Here is a 16,606-nt window from a genome sequence, read left to right on the forward strand (position 1 = left end):
ACATATATTACATACCTAGCTGAAAAAAAGAAGAGTGTTCTTTCCTAAATTACCTCAAAATTTTGACATGCAAATGCTTTATATAAAATTCTAATACTATGATCCCCTTGAGCCTAGTTTTAGAAAATCACATGAAACAACCAACCAGAATATTTGAAGTTGTCCACTTCTCTCTGAATACGTTGCATATTCTAACCAGAACTGCCAGAACTGGTAGTTCCTGCTTTGAGGAAAAAAGTAATTTTAAGACTTCTATGAAGAGTGGTTCTGAAAAATGTTATGTTGGTGCTTCACCCTTTATCGTGAATACATTCCGTGCCCATCACCTCTGCTTAAATAATCACTTGTTGCGGGTTTGCCTCTCTGTGTTTCCCTAGGAAGTGGGGGGACAGAGTTTTTAGGAGCTGCTGGAAGCTAAGTTGTAGTATGGCAAGGAGGAGATGACTACATCAGAATTTTGGCTGAAAGGTACAGAAATTGTAAAAAGGCTTTTCCGGAGATGGGACGTGGATTGCTCTAAGCAGGAGTGTAGGTACTGGGATCCCTTAAGCCTATTTATTTGTGTAGTATATTGAAAGCACACCTAGGTATCATGGGATTTGGGTGTTTTGAAGGTGGATATATTAACTAGATTACAAAGAAGAACTCCTAAATTTCAGGAATTCATTATGAAAGTACCCTATGAATAAACTATATGAATATTAAAAGACAAAACCAAACCATAGAAACCACTTCTTAGAAGAACTTTCATATGCGACTGTGGTATAGTTGCATAGTCTGTACAAGTGAAGTGGAGCAAAGAAGCAGAAAAACTCTCTGGGCTCGATGTCATAAACTGCTGCCCAGTTTTTCAATTTTTTTATTTTTTTTCATCTTTCCAAGGAACTAATTTGGAGATTTCTGGGATAAACTGTCTCTGGGTAAAAAAAACATAAAGGGACTAGATTATCTAAAGGCAGGCATCTGGAAAGAAATGTGAAGAGAGCCAGTCAGCCACTGCAGCATTTAGACCTCTTCTTAGTTCTGTTATCTTACATCTTCTGTTTTACTTTTCTTGGTCCAGTATATTTCTGCTTTATTCAGACAAAGCTCTTTGAAAACAATGCAGAATGTGACATGCTTTTACTACAAACTAATCATCGTGTAATCATCAAAAAGAGACTCCATACTATACTTCAACTAGCAACATCTTTCTATCTCCATTTCAGCAGACACCATCTATTTTGAGACAATAGAGATACAGGCTTTAAGTCAAATCTTCCTTCTAATACACTTGATTCTTAAAGAAAACTAGATTTATGCGTGCCTGTCCATCCATCTATCCGTCTGTTTGTTTATTAAGAATATTATAATTCTTGTTGTAGCTGTTAAATGTAAAAACAAAAGTTATAGGATTAGTAAGCAAAAGGCATACAAACCCCCTACTTTATCTGATTCTTTAAAGAAAATGAAAAAATAAGAAGTGAATTATTCTACATTCAAAAAAAATTGAGTGTAATTACTGATTTCAAAAAAAGTTACTGAAGAGCTGCACAGATGCATTCAAGGGTCTGTGGGGCCTACTGCTCTGGAGTACCACAAAATTCCAAGTAACGTTGATTCAACCTGGTTTTACAGATGAAGCAAAATTGAAGGACGCTCATGCAAAGTAGACAATATAAGTCAGTGAATAAAATAATTGTGTCTGTTTGTTAGAATAAAATCTGGAAAAGCAAAATGATTTTGATATCCAGGCAAAAGTGAATCCATAGGAGAGCACATGAGTGAAAAGGTTTTTGGAAAGCAGGATTTATAAGGCACATGTCAAAATCATTGTATTTGTTTAGCCTAGAGAAGACTGGGGAAAATAACCCAACATCTAAAAATTATTGTGAAGAAGATGGTCATAATTTGTATTTTGTACCTGGTTGTAGAAGGACAAGAACAATTTGTCTTAATTTACAGTGAAGAAGAACAGGCTACATATTTGGAAAATCTTTCTAAGTACCAGGACAGTTAAAGACTGGAACCAGGGTATCTGGCAGTGCTGGAGCATCTTCCTCACTGGCAGTTCAGAACAGATTAGACAGAACATTTCTGTCATAGTAATGCTCTTACATCTATCTTCTTTCATAATGGTTGGCTCCACTCAGTAAATAATCTGGAATATTAAAAAGTAATTTGAAAAAGAAATTTGGAATGTGGAGATGAAATTGCAGAGTCCGAACACATGATAAATAAAAATGAAAGTATCATTTTTTTTTTGTCAGTAGATGTATTAATGTATTTTGTATTCCTTTCTGTATTTTAATTTTCACTTACTTCAATTTTAAAGTTCATATACATATAATTTCTATTTCCAGATTGTCAACAAGGATAAAGCATTTTACCTGTTCATGCAAGCAGTACTGTTACTCTGCTTACACTACTTGATTCTCTAGTCAGGAAGCTGGTTTCAGCATTGTCAATACCTTTTTTCCTTGGCTTCTAATTCTATTTAACACATGCTTTTCATGTATGTATAGCTTTGTAGATATTTCAGGGAAATATTCTGCATTCAAAACACATGTAGTTTCTTTTGTGTCACATATAGATAACTAGACTTTATTATTTGATAGAGTATCTGAAAAAGTCTGATTCCTAAGCAAAACCAGAACTTTGATGGTACATTTTACTTTCTGTGGTTAACAGCCTATTTTTACTGTGCTAAGTAAAGCCTGTTAGTAATAAAAATGAAACCTAGTATCTATGCTGTGATAATGGAACCCTAAAGTGAAATTAGTTACTGATATTAGAAAGTATCACTTGTATTTCTGCTCCAAACCTCAAGATATTCTATTTTCCTGTACTCAAAAACAACAGTAAAGAATATGTATGGTTCACGTTACCAACGTTCGTGGCCTTGATTATAATGTCATTGGGGTATATGTTTTTGTTAGAGCATACAGTAAGAAATGTAAGAGAGCAAGGATATTGAAGGAATGAAGATCATTTGCCTATTCAGAATACTGACAGAATTCAGTCTATTCAGAATACTGGCTAGCATGTCCTTTCTAAGAAATTCAATTTGAAGGATGCTGAGAAAACTGTTTATTACTGTGATAATCTGTTAGCTTCTTAAGGACTTACATATTCATGTCAAACAATAATTAAAGTCTTCAAATTAAAGTATTTATCTTGCAGTGGTTTTTCTTGTATTTGGTCTGCGACAGGAAGGCTGTGAACATTTGCAAATGGACTTTTATTGTACCTTCTTCCCTCAAATTGTGTTAGAAAGGTTACAATTATTAGAAGCAGCTGTAATAAATATATGAATAGCATACTTTCACTCAGTTAACCTCCCAGAGAAGAAGATCTAAGTAAGTAAAGTAGCATCCCTTCATTTTGGAGCTCAGTCTGTCTTGTTAACTTGATTTAGAAGGAAGGGGTTCCAGTATAACTTTTCTATTTAATACTGTACTTTTAAAAAAAAGTTTTTTAGAGGAGGAAATATCTACTGAAGCTATTTGAGAATTAACTTAGGCTACCCAAGGCTTAAAACCTTTATAATACAAGCCAGTCTGGAGAAAAATTGTTGTCAAATTGATATATTTAATTTTGGGAGTCTTACTTGCCAGCAATAATTGACTGCATTATAACTTTGTTTGTTACAGGGAAAGTATAACGTATGTTAAAATTCCTACAGAACTGTGGTACAAGAACATGAATCACATATCGTTCCCTCTTTGTATTAATACACTTTATGTAGAAGAAAAGCAGCGTAGGTCAGAGCAGCTTTTGGAGGAATATGTTTAGCAAATAACTAGAATGTGTGACTCACACTTTTTTACAAGGATAGGAGAATATAATTCCTGGATGGAAGTGAAATGCTGCTTTAAAAAGGACTCTGCAAGTTGAGTGACTTGACTTCTCATGAAAGCCAAAGAAGTGGCTTATGATCCAAGATGTTCTGTGAAAAGAGAATAATGGTTCTGAATTGTGAGATACCTTAATGAATTGGACAAACTGAGAAAAATACAAAAACTGCTTAGGCTCCTTTTACTTACAATTGAAATCTACTTGTCAGAATTTGCTCTTCAACATGTATATGAATTTAATAATTTTTGTATTTGAACTTTCACATTTATGTTTATTGTTTGAAGTTATAAAATGCAAACTATATTTTCAGCTTTGCCATTCAGTTTTCTATTGAACAGTTTAATTTTTTTTTTTTCAGACTAAAGAAAATATTTACTTAACCAGATGGAATTCATTATGATGAGGAATTTAGTTTTCCTGCATATCTTCAGAGGCCCAATGCAGCTACTGCAGCAAGGTGCCTGTGTCTATTTTGGATAGTATGATACTCAGAAAAATACAGGGCTAATAATACAGAAGGATCAAGCCCCCTTTGCAAAGGTGCCAAAGAATTTATCGTTTAATAATTTTGAAAATATTGCTTAGAGATAAAATAGGGACATTCAGAAACAGAATAATTAAAGGGCGCTTAGGAAGAAAAAGAATACATGCAGTTTGATTAACTGAAGTAAACAACTATATGTGAGGAAACTGGAATGATATTTATTTAAGTTGGCAGGAGAACGTGTAATTGGAGGTAGAATTGGGAAAACATGGTGTGTAGTTATTCTGAGTTATTCTATTTTAGCAGATTTAATGATGTTCTAAAGTGGTGGTAGTCCCCTTATTTAACATAACTGCAATTAGACTGGTCAAAGTAGTAGAAGCTATACTTCAGAAAGACAGTCCTATGGTTGGTATAGGTTTGAAAGTATAAGGATTAGCATATAAGAGTGTGGAAGTTTTTTGGCCAGTTTTGAGAAATAGATAAGAAAATGTCAGAATTGAGAAAATCTTTTTCTCTGGAGTACTAGAAGGTGTATTTGTGTGTAGTTTTGGGCTCTGTTGTGTACAGTATAAAGAGACGATTGCTTTTGTAATGCAATTTGTGTGTTAGTTTGTATAGCACTTCTATAGTTTTCCATCTAAGCTGGCCAAAGCACAGAGAGTTATTTTAATTGCCTGATTTCTATAAAATGCATGAATAACACATCTGAGATACTTTTGGCTGCTTCCTTGAGTGGTTGTGTAGATAGATTTCATCGCTGGTGTGTATGTGTCCCATGAGTTCAAGGACAAATTATTTGGACAAGCAGAGTCCATTAGAGAGTATCATCAGACTACTACTTGAAGCACCCTCATGTCCTCTATCCTTAGGGCGTTAAATAGCAACATAAGTGCAAACATTAGTGGTTTAATTATTTGCATTACATCACGAAGATGTAAATAATGCAGTGTATGTACTGTGTGATTCACTTAACTTTATACGTAATAGTATAACCAATTTCATGAAGTAAATTAAGTCTCTTTTTGATCATTACTAAAATACAGTTTGAGTTATCATACTAGATATATCTCTTTAGATATGGATAAAGGAGTCATAAGTCACTGATGTTTAAGATATTCCCTAGGGTGATTCTTCAGAGAGCAACATATTCCACAATAACATTTCCTTTTTCCAAGAGGAAACATACAGCGGGGGAGGGAGAGAAAAGTCTTCCCTTGAACAGAAATCAATTTATTCCTAAATTCCACAAGTAAAGCTATAGTTATGATTTAAGACAGTGTCTCTTATTCAGTGTCCTAAAAGCTGTGATTCTGAGCTTCTGGGACACATCCATTACCAGGGTCCACTTGTACTGGTAGGGAAGTCTGATGGAGGCAAGAGGAGCGTGATTCCCAGCACAAGTTGCTGCCTATGCACATAGCAAGGGATAAAAGATTAATCAGCAATATGGCATCTCTTTGATTCACATATTTTAAAGTCCAGGGCCTGAAAAGACCTATTTTATTACTTTCATGCTCCCTGCAGGGACCTTGATAGTGACCAGCTTTGTGTTGAGTGCCTTATGTATTTATAGCTCTCATAGTAGTTATTGTATTTTCAGTACCGTGTTGTACATAGCATTCAGTGACTTGTTGGTCTCGTGGCTTTTCTCTCTCTTGTTGTCTAACAAGCTATCTGGTTTATGAGAAACAATAAACACCAGAAATGGATTCCCTTCTATGACTGATTGCAGAAGCAAATGCACTGTTACAAATCAGTGACAGAGCCTTCTGTATCCACAACATTACAGGGAGCGTGAAGGGGATAGCAGTTCAGTGTCAACTATCAGTGCCTCAGCACTTTCCTTTGCTATTTCAAATTCAGACTGAAGTTGTATCCATAATCTCCAAACCAATCACTAATCCTCAAGGATTTTCAACTGCCAGTCTGCAAGATGTCTATTTTTACAGAGGGGTCCATACAGCAGAGAAAAGACATTAGATTCCTCATATGAACACTGAACTACATTACGGAGTGCTATTACTCCAGTCTTTCTCTTGAACCAAGCGGGAATTTTCTGTTGTGTTTCTCCTGCCTCCTCCTAGAAAAAGTAGCCATCATCACAGCCTGTCTCAGAAGACAGAGAACTGAACTGTAGTACCACAACAGATGATCAATTCAGTTCACACAGGTCTAAAACTATATGGTCAATAGTTCACAGACTTAAAAAAACAGCAACATGGATTTGAAACACTTGGTTATGGTTTTGCTGTTATACATCATATTATCAAGAGCTTTTTTACTTCCCAGGGGAGAGATCCCAGCCAGTAGCAGTTTGATTAAATCATGTTTTGTTTCCATGTAAATATTTCAGTCAGGACCCTCTGCCTTGAACATTTGGTTTTGTTTTTCAGGGACTTACCAAACAAGTGCTGATAGTCAAGGTAATAATTAATTACATGCTTTGTCAACAAGCCAGTGAGGGGCAAGACCATCTTCAGGAACTTTTACGTGACATATGGCTCTGAATTAAGCCAGGCAACCTTTGGCGTTAGATAGAGTTGGTAACGTTAGAGGCTCTGAGCCTTTTTAACCTTCAGCATATCTAACCATTGCCACAGGGACTCAACAGCAATGATCTGTCTTCCAGAGTTACCTTTTTCAAATGAGGACTCCTAAGTGTGCACTTGTTCATAACTGTCGCAAATAGATGTCCCATTCTAACTAGGGGAATGCTGAGAGCTCCTGAAAAATATGTTTTGTTTATCTGTTTAATAACACAGTTCGCCTGCTTTTTCTTTTTTACCTTTCTTTGTCTTGTGAAACGTTCAGTACAATCTCTTTGCCTTCTTAGCCAAACATACTCTTCTGAAATAATTATCAGATCCTGCAGCCAAACCCAGTATGATTATAGCTGATAGACTGGGCATTGCCTACGTCAAATCTGCTAACAGAAACTATTTTGCAACAGTACAGATCATTTTGTGTCAAATAGAGTCACTTCGAATTACTCACAAACCTAAATGAAAAGACTTTCTGTTTGAGTATTGTAGCATCATCAGTCTCCCTTAACCTCCTCTGCTTCACTAGTACAGGACTCTTCAATAGCTTTGACACTAACTGGGGTTTACATAATTTCTCTAAAAGTGCATTTTTCTGCAACAGCTGCTCTGCCTATCTTCTGTACAGGGATATATTATACCTTACCTTGTAGTAAGATTTCTGAAAGACCTTCGTTTATATTTTTGCCAAAGAATGGAGACCTGTCTTATGCATCCATATAATTTTTTACTAACAGAAACTGGGATTTCCTGCCTGCTTCAGCAATATTCTTGTGCCTTGTAAAACACAGCAGGGAAAATAGGAGTGTACTGCATGGGTCACAAATCTCCTAGTGAAATAACAGAAAAGTCTCACAAGCTTCTGCTGTTTGAATTATTATGTTAACTGTACCCGCTTAAGGTCTACTGCCAAACTCTAGGAACAGTGTCCTCTTCCTTTAGAGGAAGCTTGAACTGATTTATCTTCAGTTTTCTACTTCAGTTTTCAGATAAACTTTACATTGATTCCTTGAGCTTTAGTTCTTAGCAAGTTTTTTTCTTAGAAGGGGGCTGATTTCTGTGCATGGGCAAATTTTCTTCTCTTCATTTCCACTCCCTACTATTCTTTTAGATTCTGCTTGCGGAAAGGCCGGCAGGGTTTTAAGAGCACAATATGCATGACTGCATCTTTTCCTCTAATGCATCCTCCCTAACAGTGGGAAAGAATGGCTCTCTCAGAATGTGCTCATCTAAGCTTCCATTTCCCCAGGATCTTGGAAGGACTTCTGTGCAATAGCAGCTTCAGCATCTGCCACAGATAGCAGGCAAACTGGTGGCTGATTGGCAAGAGCTAAGAAGAAATAGATTTCCAGCACAGGGGCAGCGGACTCTGCTTCAGAGACTTTGTTTACAACATCCCTCTAATGCTTCTTCAAAACAACAATAAACATTTTAAAATCACACGTGAAAAGGATGGATAGGGATCAACTTCTCACCTCTATCAAGAAAAAAATGAGGGTGGCAGGAGACAAGTTCAAAGCAAATAAAACAATAATTGAATTGTTTTATGGGCCCATGGGTAATATACTCATGACATTCTTTGCATGGACAGTGTAGATAAAAGAAGTTCACATGGATCCAAGGAGACACTGCACAAGACCTTGGAAGAGAGATCTAGTAAAGGTCACTGGCTAGACAAACCACATCAGGCTCAGGAAACACCCCTTGGCTAAAACAAAGTTGGATGCTGGAGCCCATGGGCAATATCAAATGTGCTTGTCCTGGTCCTGCTGTTGTCCAAGAGCGTGCCTGAGTGTGAACTGGCCTATGTCTGCTGCTGGAGATCGCTAAATGGGCCAAGTGTATGCCTGCCCTGAACCAGTCTGACCTCTTTTGTATTCTTAAAATATGGTTTGTTTATGAATCTTGGCCTATGCACAGTCTTTGCAAAAATGAAACAAATGCTTTCAAGAACTTTTCCCTCTTTAAATTCAACCAACTAGAACCAACCTTAGTCAGTCCTTCCCTGTTTCTGCACTGTCAACTTTGCTAAATATGTAGTCTGTGTTATTTCAAAGATATTATGGCATATGTTAATGAAATGTCTCTTCCTCATCTCTTTTTCCTCACTTAATCATGCCTTTACCTAAAACAATTTTTCTTCATCTTTGTCTCTTTAGCAACTTGTTGCTACCGTTATAATTTTGAGTAGTGACTTTTCTTGTTTCTTATGCTGGCCTTCAGATTCTCTCTACTGCACAGAGAAAATATTTGAGCCCACCAAAGAAAATAGGAAGAAGAAATAACAGGAAATCCATGAGATATTGTTGCTTCGGTCACGGTAATTTGGGAGGAGCGATTTTACTCTAATCCTTGTTAAGTGAATAAATCAAATCCACAGATCTGTAATGCCCAATCTGTAAGTAGTGTTGCAAAATGCAGCAAGCCAGGATCACCACCTTCGGCATTCTCAGAAACAACTTTCCTTCTCTTCCTTTCAGTTTGGGCAGTTGTCCTGAAAGTAGATTTATCCTCCTAAGCCACTTAGCAGGGACAAGGAAATTCAATGGGAAGTCTCTATATTTAGCAGAGATTAAGGTGGTTGATGCTTGTGTTCAGTTCCCTGGTAGCTTAAAGTCCTTCCAGTGTTCAGTAGACAGGCACAGGTGAACCCAGCGAGAGCTTGACGAGGAGGGGAACAGGAAGGGATGGAGAGCAAGGGACAATCTAAAGCCCTTCATAGCATCCCTTCACCCCCTGCTACTGGTAAATCTGCACCTGAACAGCCAGTGCTTTAGAAAAAGAAAAAATAATTTTAAAAAGCCTATCCTGCTTGGCATTTTACTTTTAGCACCTCAGGTGTTGAGCAAATGAAGGCAAACCTCTGTGCCAGGGCTCTGTCTCTTTAACTTTGTGTGTACACCAGCAGGCACAGTAGGAGCCCATTCTGTTTGAACATACTACAGCATAGATGCCTGATAAATCGGAAAGGAAGGGATCCACGTTTTTTATTACTTGTGTGGCCTCCTGGAATTATTAATATAAGATGAATGAGTTCTATGTATACACTTGATTTGAATTAAATGTTTATGTTTTTTAACAAGACCACTTAAAATTAAGTACAGAAGTAGGGCAGCCCATATTAAGGTTAAATTTACTACAGTGTTTTAAAATTACACAATAAGAATATTATGCAACACGTTGTTTGATACTGAAGTTTTAGAGAAAGTCGAACCACTGAAGAGGTGGAAGTGACTGGCAGAGTGCTTGGAACAATAACCTACAGTATACCAAACCTACTTCTGATAGCTTTTTTTCTTTCTTTTAACATACTCATCTACTTTATATTAATGGCTGGTATGTTCAAAATTGAAAAATCTACTGGGAGATGGAAAAGCAGGCAATTTCATTTTTTTTCTCATCGGGTCCATGACCAAAAACCATAAGAGGATGAGATGTACTAGTTCTAAGTCTTGAAGGTCGTGCTGACCAGAAACAATCACTTAAGTTCACCAACTAACAGTGATTAGTCCTTGTTGAATAAATCAGTTTTCAGTGCAACATGTTCTGATATTTTTTTTCTTACATATTATGTACATCTATAGTTATTTAACCGATGAAGTGCTCTTTTGCTACATTTTAATTGAATTCCATCTACACATAGTTTACAAATTATAACTGGAAGACTGAATCATGTGGTAAAGAAAAAACATTATGTTTTCTATCATAAAATGTAAAAATTAAGAATCAGAGGTTAGCTATATAGATGATTAAGTAAAAATAGTACAGGCATGAAATAATCTGAGTAGCAAAAAGAATATTCTGTAAAGACGATATATTTGGTTGAATAAGGACCTTTAAAATGAAAATAAAAGGCAAATGTAAAATCGTACTAGAACAGACTGTGCAAGACGAGGTCTTTCTCTTTTCTGTTTTAAAAGGCAGTTAGAATTGATAATTTGACTCGGAGACACAAACCAATCCACCCAGTCTGCCGATAACACGCGCTTGCAGTTCTGGGTCCTAAACAAACACAATATGGGCCTTGCGAGCGCTTTAGAAAGTCCTGGTTAATAATCAGTTGTCCAGGAGTCCCCTCTGACCCGCACGGGCCCTCCTTCATCTCAGAACAAAACCCCAGCAGCTGTTGCTTGTACAAACCATCCCGGGGCAGCGACTGCACCCCTTGCGCTGCCTCTGCCTCCCGCGGCCAGGGAAAACTGTGCCTGCGACTTACCTTCCGAGCAAATCAAAGAAAACTGGGCGGCCGAGTTCCTGAGGTCTGCCTCGGAATAAGGTGGAAGGAGATGACCCAGGGTTAGGCGACCCTGACTATCAAATGTGTTGCCTTGACAAATAGTAATTGCTTGACAATTGCTCTAGGCTTGGAAAACATATGTTATCATGTTCATGCTGTATCCGCTGATAGAGATTGTTTTCATTGCACATACTGGCTATTTCTAACTCCACGGAACCTACTGATGTGTGAAAACAGAGATAAGTTCAAACTAGAGGTCTCAAACTTAAAAGTCTGAAACTTGAAAGTCTCTCCTTTGTTTGAGTTATTCCTCTTGGCTAGCGGATGTCTGTCTTTAACTCAAGAATCAGTCTATGTCCAGCATCTTTGAAAAGCCTTTTTTTTTTTTGAATGGTATCTTTGTTAGAGCTGGAGAAGTTTCAATGAAAGAATATCTCAGTTTTGTGCTTGGTGAAGGCTATTGTGCTAATTATCTCCTTGTTTAGGTTTCAGCATTAAGGTTGTTGGACACATTAAAGAGCAGTCCACACTCACGGCTCAGTATTTAAGGCAAATACAGAAGTTCAGCATTGATTACATATTTTATACACTGTAAGAACTTGAATTTTTTGATCTGTAGCATAACAGAACTTCCTTTTGAACTACTGTCTACAGTTACTGTTTCTTCCCCTTTTGGCAGAAGTTTCAGTGATAATATAAACGTATGCCTCTTTCAATTGAAAAAGATCTTTTTTCTATGAAATAAAGTATTCTTTTTGTTTGTTTGTTTGTTTCTGAAAAACTGCTGAATCTCTCCCTGAAGTAATCTTATAGTTTTATATGTTTCTGCATATCTTAACACATGATTGCTTAAAGTATCGAGAAACTTCTCAGTGCAAGAAAAGCAGGTAGAGTTTTTAGGGGTATAGTTTGCCAAAACAAAATAAAGGGAGGGGAGGCAGCATGTGACGTATAGCACTCATATGGACCTAAGTGGTTATAGAGGTGTATGGTTGCTGGATTAAAGAAAAGGCGTCAGGATTCTGTCAGGGGTCAGTACATGGTCACTCATGAGCTCAGGGGCATAGAGAGGTAGAATATTTGTGAAATGATTTGCAGGAGAATGTGTGGGCTTTGATTCATTTGTTTGCACAGCATCAGAAAATAAATAGGATACTGCTTTCTTATTTGATGAAGACGTCAGTCATCTGACTCAGCATCTTCCATTAAACTTCTTTTCTTATTCTTCCCTCCATTTTTGTGTGCCTTTGTATTTCCAGCAGGCTCTCCCTCTAGAATGACAAATCTTGCGCATGAGAAAAGGACAGTTTTGCTACTACTTGTACATTTGTTGTTATATGACTCAACCTACCGTTATTTTAATTCTTGCTTTAAATTGAAATGTCTGCCAGTCTGTGTGTTGAAATTGTATATTATTAACAACTACAATAGTAATACCTAGATCTAATATACAGCTTTTCATCTGTAGCTCTCAACTTTTTTTTTTTTTTTGACACCTGGAATGAGCTTCTGTTCTTTTTAAAAGTCACAGAGCTCAGGTAGAAGTGGCTGAGGCAAGATTAAGCGGCATTTATACCTTCTCATCGTTGGGCCGCTTGACAGATGCTGCCATAATGATAGAGCTCTTCTGGCCCCTGAGTGCCACTGACTCACAGCCCAGCATCTCCACAGCGAGACTTCCCCCATTCCAACAGGAGGAGGCTTCTGGCTTCCTTCCACCCTTCCTACAGAAGGATCCTTCCCTGGATCAGATGGGAGGCTGTGAGTGCCCTTTCCCAATCGGGTCTTTGTAGCTCATGTCAAGAGTGTGGAAAACTGGTGAGGATTTCAGTCACCATAGTTTTTGGTTCTTTTATATGGACATATGACGCAGCATGAGAACTCCTTTAAGGGAGATCTTCCTAGCTGGATTAGGCTTTTGACATTCAGTAGGCAATGCTAACGAGGCACCTTGCCTCTGGAACTGCGAATTTTGTATTTTGAAAAGATATATACACAGGTAAAGAAAATGTTGCTGAACACTTATTTCAAATCTTATGTTATTTTAGACTTTTTATAACCTTAGTATATGTAGCCTTAGGATGTCTTGTAAGCATTATTTTGTCTCTTAGATTCAAGTTTTAATTGTCCCTATCTTAGAATCGAAAAGCCATTGGTGAAATTCTGAGTACAAGACAGGATGATGGGCCTTGTTTGAACACCCATTCCAAACCTTGGCTGAAACACCGTCCATCTTCCACCTTGGTACAGATTTAACATTAGCTGTATGATTTAACTTGAGAAGTCTATAGGAACAGTAACTAGTAATCTACACTCAGATGGTGGGATGAAAGAGATAACAATTATATTCTTTAATGCGTTAATCAATCCAGTTTATTTAAGTGTGTTCAGGAAATGATACTGTCGCTTAATTTCTTTTCTCATTTATTTGCAGGTCTACTTTACCTGTAGTGCTGAGCTATTGAGATAGTTTCCTTTTTATGACTTGTGTCAAGCTTGAAGCTTTCAAAACCATGTGTCAAAGGTAAGTTAGCTCAATGATATTCTTATTTGGCTATGTCCCTAAAAATATTGTACATTTACAGGGGAAGTTTTCGTCACTTAATTGAAGGCTCAGGGCTGTTGATAAGGCACAGCCCTGAGTAAGGGACATTGTGAAGCAGTAAGCGTTCCCGCAGGGAGCCCTGAGAGAGGTTTTCTCCTAGTGCTCTCCAATATAGTGAGGGAGTGCGCGTACTGCACCAACTTTTAAAATAGTGCAACCTGATCCTTTCTTTACAGCTCAAAGGGTGGGGGTGGGGAGCGAAGGTGAAAAAATAGTAGTGCAGACCCTCCTTCCCGTTTTGGGTCTTATTTTCTCTGATGGGTGAAGAGAGCATTAATTGTGCATGACCATTACGAGAAAGGACCCTTTACTCTCACCCTTCACAGTTCTTGTGACATAGGCCAGGTTTAATCTAGTCCATGTTAGCAGAAACTAAGTACACTTACAGAGTTATAATGAGCTTCCCCTTCATTTTCATTTTCCCTCACTGGTATGTAAATCGTTGCCTGTAAGGGATAAAAGTCTGCAGGAGTTACGATACTGAAGGGATTGCACTGATGTGGAGCTCCTTCTAGTTAGCATGCAGTGTTTATCGCACTGTTTAGTGTTGTAAAACTGAAATGAAATAAACTCCAAATAAAAAAGAGACTATCTAATATTTCTCTAACCAACTAACAAAAGTAAATTTTATGAACTGAAATGAATTACTAAAAAAATCTTTACAAACAAGGTTAGACAATGTGCAAGTCAGGAGATTGGTTTGTTGGTGTTTCACTTGTTGGTAGGCATTTACAAGCTATCCAGATATAGTAGATCATAGATCTAGCTTGGAAATACTACCAAAATTAATGTTTAGTCAGTAGTTGTGACAGCCAATCAGTACACTGTCATACAGTGGAATCTTTGTGAAATTTATTCTTTCATAAGAAAGGATGTTCATGCACATACCACGTTCAGCCAGAAACAAGAATATTAAAGAGTCCTGAAAAAGTACAGTGGTTTCAATATTGTTTTGCCAGCTAGTGTTGCCTGGTCTTCAGCGTATTTATTTTTTACTTCTTTGTGCAGTGTAAAGGGCATATTTTTATCTGATGAACTACTGCTGATTTCCTAATTTCCATTCATTGTTTATCAAAGATTTATTTGCAGCTGTAATCCATGCTGAGAGCACTTTTTAAATGTGATAGGTGTGTCCTGTGTACACATTATGTACACATTTTAAAGTAATGCCCTCATGAGCTAATTTCATCTATACATATATAGTATTGAGACTGTTAACTGTACATGTAAAAAATATTAATGAAAACTACTACAGTACTTTAAAGTATTCTGAAAAATATATTACTTTTTATGAAGCATTAATGCCAAACTTTAAAACAGTTCTATTAGACATCCCTCAGTATAGCTAGAGGATAAGACTCAGAATCCAGAAGTAAGTTCAAGAGAAGGAACTGGGGAAAAGAATACTTCTCATTTCCAGGTACTAGAAAGGATACCTGCATAAAGATTTCTCCAAGTACGCTATCAGTCTTCAGTTAGAAGGGTCATGACATTACTGTCTAGCTGCTGGAAGGAGGAGAGAGTTTTCTTTCCCACTTTCCATAAAACACTAGTTACTATAAAAGGATAGATGGAGCTGTGCTGCTTTCTTCCTGTACCTCTGGCTTTATTTTTTAAAACTTTTTTCCTCCCCCTGTATCTTCCCCGTTGTGAATACCTCCTGCGCTTTCCTGCTGTTAATAGTTTTGTCATATGAGTCCAATGATATAAAATGGACATTTCAGATAACTCAAGAGCTGGGTACGGGCCTCTAGAAAGCACTAACTGGACTTACAGTCTTGTTAGTTATGCATGGCTGCTGCTTGTTAAACTGCTGCTGTGCAAAAAGCTGGAACACTGGAACTGTCTGCTTGCAGAACCAGAACCACTATACTGTCTTTATCCATCCAATTTCCAAATGTAAGATAGTAAAACCCTTTTCAACTGAAAAGATAGAAAAGTGTTTTAAGTTTTGAACAAAAGCAGTAGAAATTCGTAGCGTAGGCCCTTATGGCCACCAGAGAAAACTGCTTGCTATCATTAGGAATTATGAGGCTTCATTTTTTAAAAGAACTCGGGGAGGTGCAAAATTATATTTAAAACATAAAAAGTATCAGACACCAAACAGTAGAGTCAAAATGGTCACAGATACAACACTACAGAAGCAGCTGACAGATAATCTTTTTCAAGAGTGAAAAGGGAAAGGAGTGGTCATTCAGATAACCTTATGCTAAATTACTCATTTATGCAATTCAGGTAATCAAAAGTAAAGCAGGCCTACATAAATCAATAATAAACAAGCTATGTTTTATAAAACAAGACAAACAAGTAAGAATCTTAGTCTTGCAGACCTAAAAAGCCTTTGTATTGTAGCATAAAATTAAGTAAAACTACAACCTCCCAGTGAGTTAGTATAGTTTCACTTTTCTTTATACTCTAGTAACCCAACTCTATTCTCCAATGCTTTTTGATTATTAAACCAGAAGAGGCTATTAATGTGAGGAGATATGTACCTCCTTCCTGAGTGGATTAATTTAAGACATATATGTAATACAGAGAAGGTATGCTCCTGTTTTATTTGCTGAACACTAATACCTTTACATGTGGGATAATGAATTAACATTTATAATCTCTGGGAGTGTGAGAGATCTGCAGAACAACTAATACCAATCCCAAGGCCAGAATTCAAGAGCAAAACAGGTTTGGGGTACACGTAAACTTAGCTCATGGTGATGGGATTTGGCTCCAGTTCCTGTGCCTTAGTCTGTAAGCCATGTCCCTACCCAAGCTGCTTTTCCAACTCACCAAATACATCTACCTGCCTTTTATTTTCAGAAAAGGGACAGTGTTGGGATGTGCTTTATACAGTTGCCACTTTGATCCCTTTCTGTGACAAGCTCCAGAGCTGCAGCATCAGCCTG

General features: G+C 37.2%; 2 long non-coding RNA genes across 3 annotated transcripts in view; one reads left to right on the forward strand and one right to left on the reverse strand.

Moving 5' to 3' along the window:
• The window catches only part of LOC309444599, a 43,576-nt gene extending 29,945 nt beyond the window's left edge, over nt 1–13,631 (forward strand). Inside the window, exon 6 of the long non-coding RNA XR_014185098.1 lies at nt 13,536–13,631. This is a non-coding gene — a long non-coding RNA (uncharacterized lncRNA). The remainder of the gene's footprint in view (nt 1–13,535) is intronic.
• The window catches only part of LOC309444607, a 93,759-nt gene that overhangs the window by 73,725 nt on the left and 3,428 nt on the right, over nt 1–16,606 (reverse strand). The gene's annotated exons all lie outside the window — the stretch shown is intronic.

This window comes from Streptopelia decaocto (genome assembly GCF_964273445.1).
Source record: "Streptopelia decaocto genome assembly, chromosome: 1".
Classification (NCBI taxonomy): Eukaryota; Metazoa; Chordata; class Aves; order Columbiformes; family Columbidae; genus Streptopelia; species Streptopelia decaocto.